The sequence below is a fragment of the Mobula hypostoma genome, chromosome 8, assembly GCF_963921235.1.
Source record: "Mobula hypostoma chromosome 8, sMobHyp1.1, whole genome shotgun sequence".
Classification (NCBI taxonomy): Eukaryota; Metazoa; Chordata; class Chondrichthyes; order Myliobatiformes; family Myliobatidae; genus Mobula; species Mobula hypostoma.
In genome coordinates, this window is record NC_086104.1 from 37,247,253 (window position 1) to 37,272,877 (window position 25,625).

General features: G+C 40.7%; 1 long non-coding RNA gene across 2 annotated transcripts in view; it reads right to left on the bottom strand.

The window, feature by feature from the left end:
• The window catches only part of LOC134350090 (uncharacterized), a 59,565-nt gene that overhangs the window by 28,530 nt on the left and 5,410 nt on the right, over nucleotides 1-25,625 (bottom strand). Inside the window, exons 3-4 of one of the 2 annotated variants that reach the window (XR_010018808.1) lie at nucleotides 15,497-15,614; nucleotides 13,344-13,465 (exon numbers count right to left, since the gene is read on the bottom strand). This is a non-coding gene — a long non-coding RNA (uncharacterized LOC134350090). Of the gene's footprint in view, nucleotides 1-9,092; nucleotides 13,466-15,496; nucleotides 15,615-25,625 lie in introns of those variants that run through there. The other variant, XR_010018807.1, reaches the window with a different exon arrangement.

Here is a 25,625-nt window from a genome sequence, read left to right on the forward strand (position 1 = left end):
GGACTAGGGGAAAGAAATGAAAGAGGTGAGAAATGGGTAGAATGGTGCAAGATGAATAATCAGGTCATTATGAATACCTACTTTAAAAACCATCCAGGACACTTGTGGGCCTGGAAAATTCCAGGTGATAACACCAAAAATCAAATTGACTTTGTTACTATAAACCAAAGATTTAGAAACTCAGTGACTCAATGCAAAACATATCCAGGTGCAGACTGTAATAGTGACCATAACCCAGTAATATGTCACGTAAAAGTAAAACTTAAAAAACTAAAGAAGCAAAAACCTGAACAATCCCTTGACTACTCGCAATTAATTAAAGAAGAAAATTTAAGACAAAAATTTACAATTGAATTAAGGAATAGATTTCAAAGTCTAGAAATAGAATCTGTTGAAGGTGTAGAAATGAAGTTTAACTCTCTGAAGGATGCCTTGGTAGAATCAGCAAAGTCAGTGATCCCTAAAAAAGAAAAAAGCACAAAGAATAAATGGATGACAGATGAAATCAAAAGTCTAATGGAAGAAAGGAGACTGAAGAAAGCAAATCCTACGAAAATATGTTCTTAGAAGCTTATGTCAAAAAGCCAAAGAAGAATGGTTAAACCAGGAATATGAACAACTAGAAAGAATCTCTATTATTGATCCAAAAAGAGTACATCAACAAAGCAAGAATATCATTGGTAAAAAGCCCCTCTGTTCTTCAGCTGGAGGTTTGAAAGCAAAGGACAGTACCATTATCATGGAAAAGGATGAGATTATGAACAGATGGACTGAGTATATTCAGGAATTGTTTGAAGACGATCGAGGTGAAAAACCAGAAATTAAGAAGAATATTGAAGGTCCAAGTATTTTAAAATCTGAAGTTCGCAATGCAATAAGTAAGATAAAGAAAGGAAAGGCAGCAGGTCCTGATGAATTAGTAACAGAACAAATTATCGCCCTTAAAGATTATGGAATTGAAAAACTTACTGATTTAATCAATGACATTTATGAGACTTGAATAATACCAGAAGAGATGAAAAAATCAGTATTTATCACTCTTCCTAAGAAACCTGGAGCAATAGAATGTGAGTTACATAGGACCATAAGTTTAATGAGTCGTATGACTAAGATACTTCTAAGAATTTTGATGACAAGAGCTAAAGGTAAGATATAAACTGAAATAGGTAAAGAAAAATGTGGTTTTGTGAAAGACAAAGGTACAAGAAACGCGATATTAATGTTAAGGATACTATCAGAACGAGCTATTCAAGTGCAAAAAGATTTGTTTGTTTGTTTTATCGACTACACAAAAGCATTTGATAAAGTGAAGCACAATAAGTTATTTGAAATATTACAGGAAACTCTAGATCTAGATTCGAAAGACCTCCACCTAATCAGAAATCTGTACTGGGAACAAACTGCCGCTGTAAGAATAGATGGAGAAGTGAGTCAGTTTACGAAAATCAAGAGAGGCATTAGTCAAGGGTGTGTTTTCTCTCCTGATTTGTTTAATGTGTACAGTGAAAGAATATTACAAAAAATAAGAGACATCTTGGGAATCAAAGTTGGCGGTGAAACATCAATAATTTCAGATATGTGGATCACACTATGTTAATTGCAAGTACGGAGGAAGAACTACAAAACTTAATGGATATAATTGCCGAAGAAAGTGCAAAAATGGGTCTATCTATTAATTGCAAAAAGACAGAATGTATGGTGATATCCAAAAAGAAGGAGAATCCTATCTGCAGACTGAGAATAAATGGGGAAGACTTAAAACAAGTACAGAACTTTTGCTACTTAGGAAGCTGGGTGACATCAGATGGCAGGTGCGACATGGACATCAGAAGAAGAATAGGGATGGCAAAAGACACCTGTACAAGAATGTAGAGTACACTGACCAACACTAAACAAGACATGACAACCTGTCTCAGATTACTGAAATGTTACGTTTATCCAGTTATGTTATATGGATCAGAATGTTGGACAATATCTAGTAACATGAGGAAAAGAATTGAAGCAGCAGAGATGCGTTTTTTGAGGAGGATGCAAAGAATATCATGGACAAAACAAATATCTATTGAGGATGTCATGAACAGAGCAAACACAAAAAGAGAAATAATGTACGAGATCATGAAAAGGCAACGTAACTTCATTGGACATGTGATTAGGAAAGAGGAGTTAGAATGCACAGTAATTATGGGAAATATTGAAGGGAAGAAAGCAAAAGGAAGGCAAAGACAAATGATGATGGAGACAGCAGCTAGAGAACTGGAAATGAATACCAATAAATTGATCCACCGGACCCGAAACAGGAGTGTGTGGGCCATGGCAGTGAAAGCTCAAACTGGGCACGGCACCTGATGATGATGATGATAAAATACTCCCAGTAGAGTTATTGACCCATTCCTATCCTAACTTCCACCCACAGAGACTCCGTTGACAACTCCTCCATAACTTCCTCCTTTTCTGCAGTCGTGGCACTATCTCTGATCAATAGTGCCACACCCCACCTCTTTTGCTTCCCTCCCTGTCCTTTCTGAAATATCTAAAGCCTGGCATGAAACAGCCATTCCTGCCCCTGCACCATCCAAATCTCTGTAATGGCCACAACATCATAGCTCCGAGAGCTTATCCACGATCTAAGCTCATCCACTTTGTTCATAATACTCCTTGCATTAAAATAGACACATCTCAAACCATCAGTTTGAGCGCATCCCTTCTCTATCACCTGCCTATCCTCCCTCTTGCACTATCTCCAGTCTTTCTCTATTTGTGAGCCAACTGTCCCTTCCTCCGTCACTTCAGTTCAGTTCCCACCCCCCAGCAATTATAGTTCAATCTCTCCCCAGTAGCCTTTGCAAACCTCCCCGCCAGGATATTGGTCCCCCTGAGTTTCAAGTGCAATCCGTCTTTTTTATACAGGCCCCACCTGCCCCAAAAGAGGTCTCAATGATCCAGAATTCTGAATCCCTGCCCCCTGCTCCAATCCCTCAGCCATGCATTTATCCTCCACCTCACTCTATTCCTGTACTCACTGTCACGTGGCACAGGCAGTAATCCCGAGATTACTACCTTTGAGGTCCTGCTTCTCAACTTCCTTCCTAACTCTCTGTAGCCTGCTTTCAGGACCTACTCCCTTTTCCTACCTATGTTGTTGTACACCCAATATGTACCACGACCTCTGGCTGTTCTTCTTCCCACTTCAGGATATTGTGGACACAATCAGAAACATCCCGGACCCTAGCACCTGGGCGACAAACCACCATCCGCGTTTCTTTCCTGCATCCACAGAATCAGCTGTCTGAACCCCTGACTATAGAGTCCCCTATCATTACTGCCTTCCTCTTCCTTTCCCTACCCTTCAGAGCCACAGGGCCAGACTCTGTGTCAGAGGCACAGCCACTGTTGCTTCCCCCAGGTATGCTGTCCCCCCCCCCACAACAGTCCTCAAACAGGAGTACTTATTGTTAAGGGGGACAGCTACTAGGATACAATCTAGCATCTCCCTCTTGCCCTTCCCTCTCCTGACTGTTGCCCACCTATCTGTCTTCTGAGTCCCCAGTGTGACTACTTGCCTATAGCTCCTCTCTATCACAGGCTGTTAGGTTGTTTAATCTCTCCTTTCATAGCAGACTCTTGCTCTACAGCACAGTGAACTTCGTTCTCATAAAGCGCTGTCCCTCTTGAACAATTTTCCTCCAGGTTTTTCTATCGAGTACAATATAGACCTTTAGATGTAATATTGAATTTCAGGACTTTTCTTGGCCCTGTTGTGACACGCACCCTTAATTGATGACACCCTTTCATTTTAATTGCATTCTGTTTTACAGCATGTTACTGTCATCAAAAGGCTCACTGTACCAGTTCAAAATCAATGCTGGCACTTCTACTGTTCACTGTACTCAAAACTGTTAATTCACACTGCTCACCTCTGTTGGAATATGCCAAAAACCATTGGAAAAGATCTCCGTCATTCATGAAAACCCAGCTGATCAAGGGACAAAAAGGGATTTTATTGTTCAAGGCACCAAAGAGTACCCCTCAGCATCTTCAAGTAAGAAAAATAAAGCATTTTCAATATTTACTCTCCAGGAATGGATTTAGAACTGAATGCAACACCAGTTGAGAAAATTTCCACTGCATCTACAAGAAGAAAATATGATATAAAGTGCAGTGACTTATACCTGTTTGAGGTTACAGTCTTGAGCGAAAATTGACAAAACAAACTTAGACGACTGAAGGAAGTCAGAGAAGCAGAGAATTAAAATTCCTCCCACAGCTGTCCGGTTTACCAAGTCCCCTCCTCCACTTCAGTCACCGTCAATGATCCTTTTCACCCAGTGTCTGAAACCCGGATATGTACTTGACAAGTAAATGGCATTTGCAAACCACTGGTTTGCAACTGAAAGCCCAAGGTTGCTTGTCCTCCTGTCAAAGGGCATCTGTTTTCCTAGTGGAATTCAAGGAGCTTTTTCTAGCAGTTGGCTCCAATTACTTGTTTGTGAGGAAAAGAAAATATTCTTTCATGCAACAGAAATGCATTTATGGTAGAAGATGGCAAAGGACCAAACCTGTTATTAGATGACATATTTTCTCTTCACTGTTACAGATTATTAAAGGATATTAGAAATGTATGATCACAAAAGTGATTCAGCTAGTTATTACATAAACATTAGGAAAGCCTTGTTAGAGATCCGAAAATAAACTATTGTGCTCTTTACGCAATCCAATGTAGGTCACTGGGAGTATAAATGACTTTCTGAAATGCATTGTTTTGTATTTGGGCCTCCCTGTAGCTGTGAAAGCAAATTCACTGTTCAGGCAATTATAAAAGGCAAGGCCATACTGATAGCAAGCAATTCAGAATAGAAAACTATTTTTACACTGTGATACATTCACTGAGACATGTGGAAGGGGGAAGGATTTGAATTTGATTGACAATGGATAGGAGGTAAAAATTCTTGATTCTCCAGTCAAGATTGCTTTCTCAAAACTTCATCTTTAAGAAAATGGTGATGTGAGAAATTGTCTTTCAGAGGCCTTTCTAATTCTTCTAAAAACACCCCTGTTTTTCCATTTCCAAAAGAAGGAGCTGCAGATTGCCTTTTATTTCCAAGGTGTTTCCCTCTGCATCTGTGAGCAGTACTACCTGTGCCAGTCCACCTTTTCATATCTCTCTTCATCTACAAGAGGCCTGTGAGCAAGCAATGGGTCTAAAATTCAGTCAAAAAATGCACTGCATTAAAGAAGAGCTACTGTTATATTGTTTAAGGAATGCATGTTTAAATGGGAAATGCATGAAATGGAGACTGAATGCTGCTGAGAGGTACATTGGAATGAAGAGTGATATGATGGGGAAACACCTAGCAAGATTAAATGAAAAGAGGAGGAAGAGATAAAAGCACAGACTCTTCTTAAGTCACCAAATAAATGTACCTTTGTTGACCTGGTAGACTGGTAATACTTCCATGTCACATCTACCTTGCGATACCTGCTACTCACTTTGTCAAAGCCCTTCAATTTTCCTTCACAATGAGAGCAGCACACTTTTTCCATTTCTCAGGAAAACAATTCTTCTTCTTCCGGAGGCAATTCTGGCTGCTGAGTTAGTTCAATGCACACCGTCTATTATGAAGACCTACAATCTACATGTAGACTTTGCCTTTAAGTACAGCTGTGTCACATGAGAGCACATTGTGTTCCTTCACAACCTGGAGATGTGAAAACAGATGGAAAACTAGAAATTTAAAAAAAACTGCTGATGATGGAAAACTGAATCAAAACATAAAATGCTGGGAAAACTCAGGAGATCAGGCAACATCTGTGGAAGAAGAAACAGTCGTTATTTCAGAGATGAACACCATCAAGGAAATTCAGTTGGTTTAATTCAGTTTCAACTGCAGATTTTGATCTACTCAATTGACTTCCAGAAACTTGTTACTTAGTTCCTTACCCCAATATATTTAAAACCCCATATTGCATCAGCATCATCATCTCACTGTATGAAATCTGGCTGCTGATTATTATTTGGAACAAAATTATTTTCAAGTATTAGTATGGAAATTGTAAACCCAAGATATTTTAATTATTACAGAAATGTTTTTTTTAAATCTGATTTTACTGTACATATTACATCTAAACAATTACAATATTAAAAATAATTTACTCTGATAATTACAGCTTTTACATCATGTTTATTTGGCTGTTGTCATTAAGAAAATCAGGTTTGGGACAATTAAAAGAAATCATGAAACTCAGCCACACAATTCTGCCTTCTAATTTATTGTGGCCAACACAATCTATTCATTATCAGTATTTCCAGATCATGTAATTAGTAATGGCACAGTTCTGTGAATGGAAATTTGAGAAATGTTGTATTGTTGGTTTTTAAATATGTGATGAAATAACTTAAAACTACTATTGTGTCAATTATGTCAAACATTATTGTGATAAAAATAACAACTGGCTAATCTCCTTTCCAAAGAAAATAAATTTGCCGTGTAGCTTCATTAAGACAATGGGAATAATTTTAATCCGGCTCTCAAGGCAGGGTACTGACGACACTGAGTACAATGCTGGCACTTCACTCCTCTCTGTTTTGGGGTGTATGGGGTGTCAGGGAGGGGTAGCACCTCTGGTGGGGGAACATGTCGCGTCCTTTTCAAGGCGGTTAGTCCACCTTTGGTCCCCACCTGGCACTCAGCTCTCACCTGTGGCTCCCCGTAGCTGTTTGCACGTGACGGTGGCCACACCCTGGGCAACAGCTTCAACAAGCCGGCTAAACCAGGTGAGGGTAGCCGACAGGTCTCAAACCCTCGGTGAGATAGGGAGTTGTCTATCCCAGCATGTGAAGACAGACTCCGGCGGATTGAGCAGATGAGACCAATGGAAGGTCCAAAGGTCAAGAAGGCGGTCTCTGCAAGTGACGTGCAATGTGTAGAGCAGGACAAGACACAGAAGACGTCCTGGTCATCCACTGCGCCTAGTCCCATCTCCAGCCGTCTCGACTCTGTCTTGCCACTGGATCCAGATGGGAATTGGGAAGAGGGAGTGAGGTTGACGCTGCGCAACTCTCCCTCACTTAAATCCAAATCACGCGCTAGTCTCGACACCATCATAACGGTGTCGAGGTCCTCATCGACATCGACGATGGACGAACACCACACCTCTCTGTTTCACTTCTTAGAATCAGAATTAGGTGTATTATCACTGATGTCTGTCATGAAATTTGTTGTTTTGCTTTTATTTACAGTGCAATGCATAAAAACTATGTGACAGTAAGAAATTTAAAAATAATTAAGTAGTGCAAACAGAGAGCAGAATAGTGAGGTAGTATTCAGGGGTTCATAGACGATTCAGAAATCTCATAGCAGAAGTGAAGAAGCTTTTTCTAAGATATTGAGTGTATGTCTTCAGGCTTATGCCTTCCTGAGGCACTACCTTTCAGAGATGTTCTCAATGCTAGGGCGGCTAGTGCCCATGGTGGAGCTGGCAGAGTCTACAACCCTCAGTAGCTTTTCTCACTTCTGTGCTTTGGAGTCTCCACACCAGATAGTGATGCAACCAATCAGAATGTTCTCCACGGTACATTTGCAGAAATTTACCGGAGTCTTTTGTAACATACCAAATTTCCTCAAACTCCTAATGATATATTGCCTTCTTCATAATTGCATCAATATGGTGGGCCCAGGATAGATCCTCTGAGATATTGATACCCAGGAACTTGAAGCTGCTCACCTTTCTCACTGCTGACCTCTCGCTAAGGTCTAATGTGTGTTCTCTTGACTTCCCCTTACTGAAATCCACAATCAATTCACTCAACCAGCTCATCCACCTCACTATTGCATGCCTCCTCATCAGCATCTGAGAATCTGGTAACAACAGTCACTGGAGAATAAAGCCAGGAGGATTTGATCTTGATCCATGCTAAGTTTCTCCATGTTTTCTTTACTGGCCACCCTTGACTGTTGAGGGAAAGAGCTGCTTGGGTATTCTTGATGCTCACCAGTGACTCCATTTGCAGTACATACAATTGGGCATAGGAATGAGTTTGCACAATAGTCTAAGGTGAATCCATACATAGGGTACTGAGGGTTGTTTGCTGCCCTTGGAATCACATTTTGACATGAGTCAATAACTCCAGGAATGGAAGATGAATACTGGGGAACTAAATCAAAGTAAGCCAGCTAACTTATGAGCCGTAATGTTACTGACAATGCAAAGGGGGATATTGACACTCAATATGTTTTGCCTGCATTATACAGTGCCAGAAAATTTATTGTATCAGGATTATACTCAAATATTTACAGTATAACTTAACTGAACACTAAGAACATTGAGGGTAACTGAGGATGGAATGTGGTTAATAGCCATGCAAGCGATTTTTCTGATCCCAGTGAAGACAAATTCTCTGGGATCTATGCCAGCAGTGCAGGCACTGACTAGTAAAACATCTGACTAGTGAGCTCTGCAACGCCCTGCTTCTGACCTTTTGACTACATGTTTATGGTTATTCTTTTTCAACCATCCCAGCTGATTAATGAGGTCGCATGAGGAGTGGAAGGAAGCCTCGTGGTGCTGTTTATACAAAACTGTTCCGAGAGACTTTGCAGTAATTGACGGAGGGAAAGGAAAAGACAAAAAAAAAGCATCTATAAACACACTCAAACACTTCATAAGCTTCTTAATTTGCAAAGTAAAGGCAGTATTGGACAGGTTTTCATCACTCTTCATCTTATGCGTTTTTCACTTTTTCAGTGAAGATCCTAAAATAAAGTGAGAGGCCAAAGACATTAACCTAGAAATTCAGCAAAACATCTGTAATGTCTGTGGGTTTCTTTAGTGTTGTTGTATGTACTATCATACAGATTAGACTGAACTAACATCAAAACATCCTTTATTGAAGTAATTCTCAAAGTCGTACAACAGTGCTCAGAACAATAGTATATCAAGGTCATACCACTCGATATATTAAGTTCTTAAAGGCACATCCACACACATTGCATTTGCACATACTACAGCATTGTGCAAATGGAAACATAGTTTATGAGTTTATCTTCACATAATGATGGAAAAGGAGACTATTCTGTCCATCAGGTAATTTACAATTGCTGTTCTTAATAACAACAATTTGGGATGTTGCTTCAGAAAAAGTGGGTGCCACAATAGTGTCATAGTTGGTAAGACATCGGAATTTCAAATTCAATTCTGGCACCATCTGTAAGGAGTTTGTACGTTCTCCTTGTACGATATGGGTTTTCTCCAGGTGCTCCAGTTTCCTCCCACTGTGCCGGTGAAAAGATTAATTGGTCATTGGAAATGGTCCTGTGATTAGGCTAGAGTTAAATGGATGCATTGCTGGGCTGCGTAGATTGCTTGGCCGAAAGGGCCTGTTTCACGCCGTATCTCTAAATAAATAGACAGAGGTGCATAATGGATCATCTTTTTTATTTACTCTTTAGATGATACCTTTCTTAATTGGTGGAAGAACCCAAGACCTCAAACCATCTCTGTGAGTAGCCATCTCGAACATCCTGATCTCCAAGCCATCAATGGGAAAATGCAATCCTGAATCTTAGCACTAAGTAACGCAGTAAGTTACAAAAATGTAACACTACATTAAGGGGTCAGGGTACAATGACAAACTAAGCAGGTTCCTTCACACTCATGCATGTGACTCTTGGAAATATCATGTAACTGTGCACACTCTTGGGAAAATTCCTTTGTCACACTGCTTTCACTTCAGAGACCTTGTAGAATGAAAATCTAGTAGTATTGGAACACTTGGCAAGGCTTTCCAAGTCCAGTGACCTTCTATCAGATAGCTTCAAGCCAAAAATAACTTACAGGTCATCACCTTTGCTGCAAAGATTATACCAAGGCCTCAACAAAATTCTCTGCCTTTTTAAGATTCACATCCTCCTCTCATTGAAGCAGATTGGACTTTGATTGCTCACAAGCTGATTTTCTGACTCTGTTATCGCTCCATCACCAGTAAACATCAAGTTAACTTCTATAACATTGTTTGATTCCAAGGATACAGCAGTACAGCTAACTGAGCTTCTGTGACCTGGATTCAATCCTGACCTTTTTTATTGTTTGTGTGGAGTTTGCACATTCTCTCTGTGACTGGGCAGATTCTTCTGCATGCTCAAGGTTCCTTACACATCTCAAAGACCTGTGACTTGGTATGTTAATAGACCAATGTAATTTACCACTATGTTTATGATAGAATCCAGGAACGACGATGGGAACATTGATGTGGCACAGTAATGCAGTGTTTAACACAATGCTTTACAGTAATGGTGACCCAGGTTCATTTCCCGCCACTGTCTGTAAGAAGTTTGTACCTTCTCCCTGTGACTACCAGGGTTTCTGCTGGGTGCTCTGGTTTCCTCCCACAGTCCAAAGATGTACTGGTTGGTAAGTTAATTCGCCATTGTAAATGGTCCTGAGATTAGGCTAGGATAAATTGGAGGATTGCTGGGCAGTTTGGCTCAAAGGGCCAGAAGGCCCAAATCCGCACTGGATCTCAATAAATAAACAAATGAATATGGGGAGAACAAAATAGGAATAGTGTAAGTGGATGCTTAATGGTTATCATAAACTTGGGTGGCCAAAGGGCCTTTTTAGCTGTTTGCGATTTTATAATTTCTATGAGAATAGAGGATTGTAGGCCTGGAGAAGGGTACTGATTTTGTATGAGTCAGGCGACAGGATTTGAAAACTTTTAAATCAAAACATTATCAAGACAGGAGTTAATGTGGGTCAACACAAGAAAATCTGCAGATGCTGGAATAAAAGTTGCTGGTGAACACAGCAGGCCAGGCAGCATCTCTAGGAAGAGGTACATTTGACGCTTCAGGCTGAGATGCTTCGTCAGGACGTGAGTCAACAGCAGAATGATGCAAGTCAATACATAAGGATATCGGCGGGAGGATTTTTCTGGATGACCATGGACACTCTGGTGTATTGGATACATCTGTGGTTCTACAATTGTTCATTGGAGGACATTTAATATAATATAGAGATGGGTTATAGATGGGTTATGGAATATCAACACACTTCTTCACACCTATCCTGAAAGAAGATGGCCAGGGATGCTGTTATCCATTGTTGTTCCTTTTGCCGCATCAGGCAACACTTTTGTCGTATCTGTAGCATTTTGACTTTACGAGGCCGAGTTGCTAGCTTGACACTCAACCCAGCACAGACGGAAAACATGCAAGGAGCTGGCTGGATTTGAACTCGGGACCATTCGCCTTGAAGTCTGATTCCACTACACCACCAGCCAGCACAATTAGTTATCCCTGTCCACTCATATAGTTTATGCATTACTCCCCAACACATCATCTCCCCACTGCCCCAACTTGTTAACAATCATAGTTTAGCAATCTGACAAAGAGAAATATAGTATCTTGCTCTGATTTTGGAAGGGTTTTGTGGGAGCCAAAATGGATATTGTCAACCATGATGCAATTAAACTGGAAAGGTTACTTATTTGATAGCTTTCCAGCTGAAGCCAGTGAAGAACCAGGGAAAAAACAGAATTTTATATTCTACTCCTTCCTAACCTGCTGAAGCTAAGTTAGTATAACTTAATGTAGAATGAAAAATAAATCTGACGTCAGTAGCTTCTGCTAGTGCCTTTATTTGTTATATTATTGGGAATTCACCCTGATGGAGGAATTCCATGAAATAAGACTAAAGTCACATGCCAGATCATTACCCAGCAACACACTTTAATAAACTGGATACATATCACCATAGCTTAGTTGTCACTTTGTCACTTTCCTGGAATTCATTATTCATTGCTGTATGGATAAACCTTCATCAGAAGAAATTCAATAGTTAAGGAAGGAGGCTCATCATGACCTTAAAGTTGGTTAGAGGTTGATTTTGCCATTGACACCTACATTGCTTAAATCTTAGATAATCTAGTCAATTTGCTCTGGAATAACTGCCAGCCATTGAGTTAGCAGTCAAAGGTCTTGGATTTACTCTGAACCCAATACGATGAAATCTATACCCATACATTGTAGGCAGCAGGGTTATTGGATAGTGCTCAAGAGCTGATTTAACCCACTCCCTAGCCTAAAGGTGCTACAGTGCTAGGTGTCATCCCAATTGTCATTGGTAGTAGTCATTTAGTTTGGGGCAGTTAGGGAACATCTGCTTTGCAACTTTGCTAATGTAATGATAATGAAGGTTTATCCTTCAAAATGACATGGCAAAAATAAGGACACCATTTTTCAATTTGTTATCAAGGGTTCACCTTTGATCCAGAAATGGGAAGAAGTGTTTTCTAAAACTCCTTGACATTTAATCAATCATGTTAGATACCAATAGTTTTATAAAGGATCTGATCAAAACTATTGAAAGTCTCAGATGGGTTTTGAAGTTCGCCTTTGTTGAGTGGCTACACCTGCACTTGAATCAAAATGTGTCATTTTTAACCTGACCCCACGTCTGTTTTGTTTACTATCATGTCAGAGACTGCTTCACTGATATGAAAGAATGCGCTTAATGTAGCGTTAACATGCAGGTCAGCAGGGCAGCTCACCATATACTTTCCCACAATCTTTGCTCATTAACATTGAGCTTTCCATTGTGCAAATGTTGGAACCTTTCCATAAATGTGGGTAAAGGAACGATTACAAAATACAGACGGCAGACAACAGTTTTGAAATGATAGTCTTTTGAACAGAGGAAATTGAATTAAAGGTTAATATTTGCTCCCAGTTCAGAAACACCTGTCCCGATCAGCATACTTTCTTGCATAAATTTGGACTTCAGTAAAGTTTTTACAGATGGTAAGAAATGCATTGCATTGCAATCATCTGTAGTTGGGATAAGGGGTGAGGGAGAAGGACAGTAATACAGCAACTATGTAGACAGCTCAGTCAAATATCCATAAGTTTGGTTAAGCACTGACAGGCTGTCGAAATGTAGAACTGGATGTAAAAGACCTCAGAACTTTATTCACAATAGCCAGTGCTATCGCTCAACAAACATGCTGTACATCAAGAGGAACAGATGGCCCTATCATTTATTTGGTTCCTGATCATGGGAGCCCGCTAATGTCATTCTCAATGTACTACATTAACTGCAAATAAATCTGAGTTTACTTAGCCTCCTAACTTATATAAATCTATGAATTCCTTGATTCTCCAAGAAGTCATAGCACTTTAGTGCCTCTCAGCCTCATGTATATATCTCAGAACTGAGGATGACAAACGAGTGTCAAGTAGAAGGGAAGTGGCCATTAGAAAGGGGACAGGGAAGTGCATTGATCAGGTGTTCAAAAGAAGTATCATTGGGGTGGGGATACTTTAACAAAATCATGGCTGATTATTTACTTTGGTTTTACTTTCCTGCTCAAACTCTGTTGACCTTGATTCCATTAGCAGCTAAAGTCAGTCAACTTTCATCTTGAATTAAAACTGAAAATCCCGGGAACACTCAGCAGGTCATGCAGCATCTGTGAAAAGAAAAACACTTCAACATTTCAGGTTGAACAGCCTTCATCTTGAATATAAACAGTGACAAAGCCTCTACAGTTCTGTTGGGTGGAGAATTCCAAAAATTCACTGACACTTGGGCGATATGATCTCTTCTTTGGCTAACCTCTTGTTTTGAGAGTGTGGTTCTAGACACCCCAGCCAGGGGAAACATAATTCCACATCCACTCTTTCAATCCCAGTTAAGACATTTTTAACTTCAATCATTTCTACTAAACATAAGAAAGTTTTGGCTCACTCTGCTTGAAATAAACCAACTATCCCAGGAATCGTCTGATGACTGTGCACTACCTTTCATCTATCACACATTTACCCTTCCTTGTGTGAGGATACAAGATTTTTGCAATAAAACCAGGTTTATTGCTTTAGCTTTCCAAATTGCTGCAACTGCATATTAACTTCTAGTCATTCATGTACAAGGATACCCACCTCCCTCTGAACTCCAAATCTTTCAATCCCTCACCATTAAAAAAAAAACACCTTTTTACATTTTCTGACAATGTGAATGAACTCAGATATTTTTCTAGACCGCTCTACTTATCATGTCTTTACCCCTTCACTTAAAGTCTAGCTATGTATGGCATCCTGAAGCCACACTACATGCCTTCATAACCCACCCTGCCACCCAGTTTAGTACCATCAGCACACTTGGGTATATTGATCTCCTGATCCAAAATACTGATATGGATTGTTAACTTCTGGGGCTCCAGCACCCATCTTTTAGGCAACACAAGCGTACTCTCTCTTTTTGTCATTAGCCAATCGTTAACTGACACCAAGATAGTATCACTAATAACATGCACTTTATTCTGCTTAATTTTGAAGTACTTTATTAAAAGCTTTCTGAAAGTCCAAATGGTTCCACCCCTGTTAACGTTTGTTAGTTATATTTTCAAAATAAGCTAACAGATTTGTCAAACATGATTTTCCTTTCATAAATCCTGTTGACTTTGTTCAGTTGTATTATTGTTTACTAACTGCTCTGTTACCACTTCCTTAAAGCTAGCAATACCGAGGGAATGAAAATTTTGCCAGAAGCTAAACTCCCCCAAACTGTGGGTGGCTAGTGCAAATGTCAGTTCCTATTGGCTGGCTGTCCATTACATTCCAAAAATAGCCTGAGTTTGAAATGTTACACCACAAACACTCATCCATCCTATGTGCCAAAACATCTCACATTCGATATTCTAGGTCTTCTATTTAGGGATGTAAAAGGAAAGAGGAGGCATTCGTTTAGCAACAATCAAGGTAATGCCAAAAGATTTCAAAGGAATGAGTTACTTTCGATGTATGAAGTGACCAGCGGTGTTGTTGATTACAGAATGTTCACCACTACACACATCTTTGAAAAGTGTCAATAGTCTATCAAATGGTGAAAGGCCTTGAAAGAGTGGATGTGGAGAAGATCTTTCCTATGGTGGGAGAGTCTAAGACCAGAGGACAGAGCCTCAAATTAAAGGGGCATTCTTTTAGAATGGAGATGAGGAAGAATTTATTTAGTGGTAAATCTGTGGAACTCGCTGCCACAGGCAACTGTGGAGGCCAAGTCTTTATGTATATTTAAGGTAGAGATTGATAGATTCTTCATTGGTCAGGGCATGAAGGGATACAGGGGGAAGGCAGGAGACTGGGGCTGAGAGGAAAATAGGATCGGCCATGATGAAATGGCAGAGCAGACTCAATGGGCCAAATGGCCTATTTCTGCTCCTATATCTTAAGCTCTTATGGGATGGTAGGGTGGATGTCTTTAACAAGCAATTTAGGGGATACAAATAGGCAGTCTCCAGCTGCTGAACATTTGAACTGAGTAGCAACTAACTTCATGAACTACAAGAGTGGCAGCAGGAAGATTGCTGAGTCATTCACTGAGATACATAACTCTAAGCAATTCAAGAACAAGGCCACACTCACCAATTTTCACCTCAGCATTACTAACAGACTCTGGTCTGACTGAAGGCAAGATGGCTGCAAAGATTTGCAATGAAACTTACTTCAAGGATCTTCTGCAGACTCTTTTAACAAAGCTTTGAGCCCTGCTGAAAATGTCTGATGCTGTTGTGGGAAGTGAACACAGAACTATGATGCTTAGCTTCTGCATGTAGATCAGGCCTGTGTCAAAGAAAATGTAGCATTTGTAACTTATGACCTTTGACAAAGTAGGCAATCTGAAGGGTAAAAACAAGGGGGGGGTAATTTTTATGCATTTATTTGCAGATAAGATTTTATAGTTTTTCATATGAAGAAAGGTGACCCTTATGATCACTGTTCTGAAGATATTTTATTTGGTTTGCAGGAGAGATTGGTATCAGTAATGAATGTGTTGTGTACTTGTGGTGGTGAACTCCCTCACCTCTCTGCTCCTAAATTGCTCCAATCATAAGCCCAAGGACAAGAGCAAGAGCCAAGTGCCATAAATACTAAGTACACACATTCTGCTTTGCTGATAGCAGCTCCCGCTGCAAACAAAGTTACTTCTCACAATAAATGATGTGAGAAATGTACTTTCCCAAGTAAGATTATCTCAGCCCCTATCCACTTCTAATCAGTAGCCCTTTCATATTTCTAATGGTATATAGATACATTCCATTGAAAAATCAATACTATTTGCATGGTAGGGTACAATTCTACAAGAACTCACAAGCTGCACATTCAGTAGTAAATCTATTCAGTTTTGATGTATGTAGTTTTGTTACTGGTCAGCCAAACAGAGATGAAATACAAAACGAGAGAGAGAAAAAAAAACAAGCTGCTGGAAGAACTCTGTGGAGGCAAAAGGAGTCGATTTTTTTTGGGTCGAGATCCAGCACAGTTCACCGTGAAATGTCAGCGTTCTTGGTGCAGTCATGGTCCAAAAGTGCACATAAGGTCCTGATATGCCAAGCAAGCATAGCTATGGCTCCCAGCAAAATAAAGCGAGAGGATGGTACTCTTAAAGCAGGGGGAATGTTGTGCTGCTGTCTCTCTGCTTGTGAGAGCTAACATTCGCATTCTGAGATCCATCAGATGTTTGTAGTGCATGCGATTACGTTCAGGAGCCTAAGGCTCAATCCACACCCAATGTTCTTGAAGCTTTTTAGAGTGATTGTGAAACATTAAGCTTTTTCAGGGCCTGTTCAAAAATGGTTTGCCTTATTGGCTTCAAACTTGCTTCATTGATCTTCATGAAGTCAGTGGTGTGTCTGAGAACTAGGATAGGCACTCAACATTTAACAAAAAAAGAGCAATTTGTATCTATATAGTGTCTTTAATGTTGCAAAACCACCCAAATAGCTTTAAAATTGTGATTTATTTCCAAAATACATTTCAGTGAAGGACTTTGTGAAAACGTTTCATCAGGGAGTCACTCTCCATCCAGAAATACCTTCCAACTTTCAAAGTTGTTGGGATTTCTGGTACATTCTAGGTCCACGTAGCTTTGTGAATAATGTCCTGTTTTTGTTTTACGTGAATGTCTTCTTGGGAGTAAAATTTGTTGTTTAAACTGAGTTGACCTCTCATAGACATAGTTACCTTGTTTTTTGAGCCTCTTGTGTCAGACACTAAGATCATGGCTGATCTGTAACCTAACAATATACCATATAACCTTTTCCCCATATTACTGAATTTTTTTATTTAGTAGATATCAACCATTTTTACTTTTAACACTTCATCCAGCAACAACTCCTATTTGCAGGAGTGAATTCCAAACCTTACAATTCATATTCTCCTTGACCACATTTTAAGTTTTGTTCTGGATACGATGAACAGCTGCAAATAGTCTCTCCCCATCTATCCTACAAGGACAACTCCATATCTTGAATATGTAGATCACATTGGCACTTAATCTTTTAAATTTTAAACCATAGTTTGTGTACTCCTTCATTTTAATTTAACCATTGTTATTTTGGTATGTTTGTGCTACTTCAGCACATGTATATTTTCCAAAGTGAGGAGTGCAGACTAAACACAATATTCCAGTTGTGGATGAACAATTCACTTTTTGACATATGGAATATGACTTCTAACTGAGGTTAAGCTCATCAATATTGTTTGTCGTTTTTATTTAATTAGCCTTTGGAAATTTTATTCTAATCCTATCCAAAGAGTCCAAAACTCTTCCAAGACTTGTTGCTTCTAACCCTTTCATTATTTGGAAAATACTTCTTAACATCAAGGTATCAAGGTGGATGATCTCATAGTTGACTTTATTGAAATCCATTTGCTTTAGTTTTGTCCATTCTTTTAATAGCATAGTGATTTTTGTGTTTTCAGCTATACTGCTTATAGGGACATCTATTTGTGTCAGTGACAAATCTGAGTATGTGGTTCTCGATCCCATCGTTGGATTTATTAGTATATGCATTGCAAACCTCATAATCAGGTCAATAATCTGCCCTCATTTCCATTCTTTTCAACAGATTTTGCATGGGATTTCATTGTCACTTTAAGCCCACTATATAACTGGAACAATGCTCCAGATTTACCAGCGCTGCCTTCAATTTTACAGATATTTCCAACAATAATTGCTTCAAGTATCTCAACATTCATAAGGCTGATTGTCAATTGTTTGTTAGTGATTATGCAACAGCATGGTAATTGCAAATAACACCTGATATTTTAGAAGAAATGCGTTTTTGCTTATTGTGACAAAACCTGTAATTACCAATCCTTCAGGCAAGTCACATATGACTTCCTATCACTGCACCCTCTACATGCTTTGTTCCTCACTATCACCGTAGTTATTCTGAAAATGCCAGAGGACAACTATGGATAAACAATATGTGCCAGAAATTTTCTACCTGCACTGTACTTTCTCTCCAACAGCAGCACTATGTGCTCTATAACAACAGGAATTCTGCAGATGCTGGAAATTCAAGCAACACACATAAAAGTTGCTGGTGAACGCAGAAGGCCAGGCAGCATCTCTAGGAAGAGGTACAGTCGAGGTTTCAGGCCGAGACCCTTCGTCAGGACTAACTGAAGGAAGAGTGAGTAAGGGATTTGAAAGTGGGAGGGGGAGGGGGAGATCCAAAATGATAGGAGAAGACAGGAGGGGGAGGGATGGAGCCGAGAGCTGGACAGGTGATTGGCAAAAGGGATACGAGAGGATCATGGGACAGGAGGCCCAGGGAGAAAGACAAGGGGGGGGGGACCCAGAGGATGGGCAAGGGGTATATTCAGAGGGACAGAGGAAGAAAAAGGAGAGTGAGAGAAAGAATGTGTGTATAAAAATAAGTAACAGATGGGGTACGAGGGGGAGGTGGGGCATTAGCAGAAGTTAGAGAAGTTGATGTTCATGCCATCAGGTTGGAGGCTACCCAGACGGAATATAAGGTGTTGTTCGTCCAACCTGAGTGTGGCTTCATCCTTACAGTAGCGGAGGCCGTAGATAGACATGTCAGAATGGGAATGGGATGTGGATTTAAAATGTGTGGCCACTGGGAGATCCCAATGTGGCCTTTTATATATTGGCGAGACCCGACGCAGACTGGGAGACCGCTTTGCTCAACACCTACGCTCTGTCTGCCAGAGAAAGCAGGATCTCCCAGTGGCCACACATTTTAATTCCACATCCCATTCCCATTCTGACATGTCTATCCACGGCCTCCTCTACTGTAAAGATGAAGCCACACTCAGGTTGGAGGAACAACACCTTATATTCCGTCTGGGTAGCCTCCAACCTGATGGCATGAACATCGACTTCTCTAACTTCTGCTAATGCCCCACCTCCCCCTTGTACCCCATCTGTTACTTATTTTTATACACACATTCTTTCTCTCACTCTCCTTTTTCTCCCTCTGTCCCTCTGAATATACCTCTTGCCCATCCTCTGGGTCTCCCCCCCCCATCTTTCTTCCCGAACCTCCTGTCCCATGATCCTCTCGTATCCCTTTTGCCTATCACCTGTCCAGCTCTTGGCTCCATCCCTCCCCCTCCTGTCTTCTCCTATCATTTTGGATCTCCCCCTCACAAATCTCTTACTAGCTCTTCCTTCAGTTAGTCCTGACGAAGGGTCTTGGCCCGAAACGTCGACTGTACCCCTTCCTAGAGATGCTGCCTGGCCTGCTGCGTTCACCAGCAACTTTTATGTGTGTTACTATGTGCTCTATTATGTTTTCTTTTGAGTTCCTCAATGTAACTGTGTATGACATGATCTGTCTGGATGGCAAGCTAAACAAAAACTTTCCACTGTATCTTGTTACATATGACAATAAAAAAAACATACAAATACTCATTGAAATAGCACTTAAATAATGCTGCATTGACTTCTGCATCTGCTTGCCCAGGTGTTACATGTGAATATTTTGTTTTAATATATACTTTTCTTGTGGATTTGATGATACTTTGTGAATTACATACTGTTGTGAATCGCATTCATTTCCCCACGTTCAACACGTAGCACACATCAACTGAAACTACTGGCACTAACTAATTTCATGCTTTCACTTCTAAAGAAGTCAACATGTTGTTTGTCAGCAGTTGCTCAGAAGAATGGCAGCTAGTCAACAGAAATGTTCCCCATGATTCTTCAATGATGCCTGGCTGAAGAGGAGAATAATTCAATGAGTGAATTGACATTTTATTAATTTGACACAGAAAATGCAGAAGGGGAACTTGAGAGGTCAGCAACAAAGGAAAGATATAAAGGGTTTGAGTCAGTGTAGGGAATTTTACTTCCTTATATTCCTTTGCCCTGCAGAGCTTTGGCATGTCATGTGAGGGGAATGCAATTTTGCCATTTACCAGATTCAAAGATTCAAAAATACATTTATTATCAAAGTATGTATGCAGTATACAACCCTGAGATTTTTCTTCCCCACAGACAGCCACAAAGCAAAGAAAACCATGGAATTCCTCAATGGAAAACACCAACCACCGTCCCACGCACAAACAAAAAACCAATTGTGAATCTGTAGCTTTACTTGTGCTGTTGAACATTGCATATTGATGTGAAATGGCAACTTCCAACAAAAGAAATAAGCAAACAAACAGGAAGTAACTATGTTTTCCTAAGTGTGGAATTTGTAGACTTGGAGTCCTCAATGTTAGCGCACAAGAACACGATCTTATCTTTTGCACAGGCTGTCGGGATTGCAGATGACTGGCTTCCATTCCAGTTCTTTGCATTCTGAGGTGGCAGGTGAAGCCATTGTGGGACTGACAGTCATAATCACAGAGATTTCAGAGAAAACCTTTATTAAGATAGATTTTTTTTCTTTCATGACTTTTATCCAGATGCTCTCCACTGATTAAAAACTGGAGCTAGGCCAAGAGGCACGAAGGAGTACAATTCAACATTGACCACTAGGGCTGAAATACTGACTGAGTTGAATTGAATTGAATTGACTGTATTACTTACATCCTTCATATACCTGAGGAGTAAAAATCTTTATGTTATGTCTCTGTCTAAATGTGCAATGCACAATTTATAGTAATTTATAATAAATAGCTTGTACTACAATATAACATAGAAATACAGTTGTGATGGCATGAATTAGTCAGTCTGATGGCCTGGTGGCAGAAGCTGTCCTGGAGCCTGTTGGTCCTGGCTTTTATGCTGCAGTACTGCTTCCCAGATGGGTAGCAGCTGGAACAGTTTATGGTTGGGGTGGCTTGGGTCCCCAATGATTCTTTGGGCCTTTTTTTTACTTGTCTTTGTAAATGTCTTGAATAATGGGAAGTTCACATCTACAGATGCGCTGGGCTATCCACACCACTCTCTGCAGAGTCCTGCGATTAAGGGAGGTACACTTTGCATACCAGGCGGTGATGCAGCCAGTCAGAATGCTCTCAATTGTGCCCCAGTAGAAAGTTCTTTGAATTTGGGGGCCCATACCAAACTTCTTCAAATGTCTGAGGTGAAAGAGATGCTGTTGTGCTTTTTTCACCGCAGAGCCAGTATGTACAAACCACATGAGATCCTTGGTGATGTGTATGCCAAGGAACTTAAAGCTGTTCACCCTCTCAACCCCAGATCCATTGATGTCAATAGAGGTTAGCCTGTCTCCACCAGCTCCCTTGTTTTTGCGACATTGAGAGAGAGGATTTTTTTTACACCACTGTGTCCGGGTGATGACTTCTTCTCTGTAGGCTGTCTTGTTATTGTTTGAGATTAGGCCAATCAGTGTAGTGTCATCAGCAAATTTAGTTAACAAATTGGAGCTGTGGGTGGCAATAAAATGGTGAGTACACAGACAGTAAAAGAGGGGGCTTAGGACACAGCCCTGAAGGGCACCTGTGTTGAGGGTCAGAGGGACGAAGGTGAGAGAGCCCATACTTACCACCTGCTGGCGATCTGACAGGAAGTCCAGGATCCAGCTACTCAAGGCAGGGTGAAGGCCGAGGTCTCTGAGCTTCTTGTTGAGCCTGGAGGGAATTATGTTGAATGCTGAACTGTAGTCCAAGAACAGCATTCTCACATAAGCATCCCTCTTCTCCAGATGTGCAAGGACAGTGTGAAGAGCTGTGGCTATTGCATTATCCATTGATCGGTTGTGTCAGTAGGTGAGTTGAAGGGGGTTCAGTGTGGGTAGTAGCATGCTGCAGAACATTTCTTGCAGAACCGGTATGACTGAGTAACTGTATAAACTATAATAGTTAACAAGAAAAGATATTACAGGTTTAGTACCCCTTATCTGAAGTGCTTCGGGCCACCAGCGTTTTGGAATTTTTTTTGGATTTTGGAACATATAATGAGAGGCCATGGAAGAAAGAAAAGGGGGAAGAGCAACAGAGGGAGGCAATGGGCAGGCAAAGGGATAAGGTGAGAGAGGAAGAAGGGTATGGGGACTAGTGGAAGAGAGGGTGGGGGGACCATTGCTGGAAGTTTGAGAAATCAATGATCATACCATCAGATTGGAGGAGACCCAGATGGAATACAAAGTATTGTTCCTCCAATCTGAGCATGGCCTCTTTGTGACAGTAGACAAGGCCATGGATAGACATAATCAGAATTGGAACGGGAAGTGGAATTAAAATGGGTGGTTACTGGGAGATCCTGCTTTTCTGGCAGACAGAGCGTAGGTGCTTAGCAAAGTGGTCTCCCAATCTACGTCGGATCTCACCGTTTTACATGAGGCCACAGCAAGAGCACCAGACATTGTATATGACCCCAACAGATTCAAAGGCGAAGTGTCATCTCACCTGGAAGGATTGTTTGGGGCCCTGAATGGTAGTGAGGGAGGAGGTGTCGGGGTGGATGCAGCACTTGTTCCATTTCCTGCACTCATGCGGAGCTTGTCAACTTTTTCCACTCTGCCTCCATCTTCCATCTTGCCCTCAAATTTACCTGGTCCATTTCCAACACCTCTCTCCCCTTTCTTGATCTCTGTATATCTCTGGAGACAGCTTATCTAATGATGTCTATTATAAACCCACAGACCCTTGCAGCTCTCTGGACTACCTTGGTATTTCTTCCCACTCTGTTACTTGTAAAAACAACATCTCCTTCTCTCAACTCCTCCATCTCTGCTGCATCTGCTCTCAGAATGAGGCTTTTCATTCCAGAATAAAGGAGGTGTCCCCCTTCTTCAAAGAAAGCGGCTTCCACCATCAACACTGCCCTCAATTGCATCTCTTCCATTTCACATACATCTGCTCTCACCCCATCCTCCTGCCACCCTACCAAGGATAGAGTTCCTCTTGTCCTCACCTACCACCCCACCAGCCTCTGCATCCAGGACATAATTCTCCCCCACTTCTGCCACCTCCAATGGGATCCCATCACCAAGCACATCATCCCCCCATTGACTTTGTTTTCTGCAGGGATCGCTCCCAAAATGACTCCATTGTCCATTCATCACTCCCCACTGCCTCCTGGCACGTATCCTTGCAAGTGGAAGATGTGCTACACTGCGAACTTCTGGCAGTGCTCCACCCACCCCTCTCTTTCATCAGTCCCCATACCCTTTTCCCTCTCTCACCTTACCTCCTTGACTGACCATTGCCTCATTTGGTGTTCTTCCCCCTTTTCTTTCTTCCATGACCTTCTGTTCTCTCCTATTGGATTCCCTCTTCTCCAGCCCTGTATCTCCTTCACCAATCAACTTCTCAGCTCTTTACTTCACCCCCTTCCCCTCCCAGTTTCCCCAATCACCTTGTGTTTCTCCATCTTCTCTCCTCATCTTTCAACTCTACTCCTCGTCTTTTTTTCAGTTCTACTGAAGGGTTACGGCCTAAAATATTGATGTACTCTTTTACCTAGATTCTGCCTGGCCTGCTGAGTCCCTCCAGAATTGTGTGTGTGTCGCTTGGATTTCTGGCACCTGCAGATTTTCTCTTGCTCGTGCCTTTCTACAAAATTATTTTGGTTTTTGCTTAAAAAGTAAAAAGAGTTTGAATGGTAAGAAAGAGTAAACTTCAATAACAGGCAAGCTGCTGCAATCATGATCGAGCCATTTGAGTGACTGCAGTAACCATATTAGTGTATATACATTCATTTCATAATTGCTAAAGTCTCAGTTATGTCAATTCCTTCCTTTGCAATGTATAAAACAGAATCATGGTCATCAAGTCAGACACAGAAGGCCTAAAGCACTGAGGTATATATCAACAATCACAGACATTACTGGGAAAAATCTATCTAAATTAGTAGGTCTGCAGACAGGCTGATTTGTTAAGATGCATGTAAGGCCCAGCGTTGGTCAGTCTTACTAACTGCCGATCTTCACGATAACTTTGACCTTAACCATTTGAATTAAGCAGCCGGTCCATCTAGCTGCATGAAAAGTTCTACTTTGGAAAACTCCTCCACTTTGACACAAACTGCTGGTAATGCAGGATCAAAATACGGAGACAATATTGCGATCACAACTGTCTATAAAATCAATTTAATAGATGTGGTCAAGAATATGCCCAAAAGAGGAAAAACAGATATATTCGTCCCCAGGAATAAAAGTTACATTGATGAGTAACCTCTTGCTGACAATCACTTTTCCTTTCATTTGTTAACAATCAACAGATTTCATTTCCACCAACGATGCACAAACAGATTGTAACAGACATCCTTTTATCTTTTTGATGGCATTGACCTCATAAAGAAACACTTATTTGGAAACTAGAACTTTTTCTTCTTCAAACAGTGTCCTGAGATTGCTGAAATTCAGGAAGCTGACAGCTTAATTTCTCATCTCAAGAATAGCAACAGTGACCCGTACAACACTTTTTCCAGTACTGTAATAACCTGTGAACCAAGAATGTCGCTCAAGTCTGGAGCAGAACCTGAATGCCCAGCATCTTAGAACAAACTGGCACCAAACCTTTTCGCTATTCATTGTAATTCACACCACTGTGATTTTTTTCCAAGGTATATAGACATACCGATGGACCTGTCAAGCAAGCTAATAAATAAAATAGTTTTGAAGTAAAATAAATTTAAGATATAAAATAATTAAATAATTAAACAGATTTGCAAAGACACTCCGATCCTCTCTACTCCAACTTCTCAACGCCTGAATAACATTACTACATCCTTCTGATGAGTTTTTACTTATTAATTGGTGAATGACTTGTTGCATGCCATGTCATATTATTAACACTCCAATGTACCTCATTCTACTCCCACAAATATAAGACTCATTTCTGTTTCACATCCTTTTTTTAAGATTGACCCCTCAGTAGGTCACCCATCCCGCTGAGAGGCCAGCAAGTTCACATTGGTCAAAATCATTTATCTACTCCATGTGTGGAAGGGAAATTGCTTGGTCATGCACCCTCAGAGGCACCAGCCATACCTTTCAACAACCTATGGCCCTCAAAGAAATCTGTTCTCCTCCAATTCTACCCTTCTTCAGATTTACTCACTCTGTCATTGACAACTGTGTCATATTGTTCTGGAGTTCCTCCCCAAACACTCTCACCTATCCTTCCAACTTGCTCTTTTAAATTGTATTATTTCCCCAAGCTCAAGATAAAACCTGTATCTGTGAGTCAGTGTTTTTTTATTATTTGTTGCCACTGCCATGAGGTATCTTAAAAAGACTTTTGCCTCATTAAAAGAGCTACAATAATGGAGTTTGTTATTGCTGTGTTTTGGTTTTAGGCCATATGCTTGGCCTGATGCCATGGTCTGAGTCTGCTTGGGAAATACAGTTGTATTACTCATTATTGGTAGGAAATGAATGGTGCAACTGTGAAAGATTC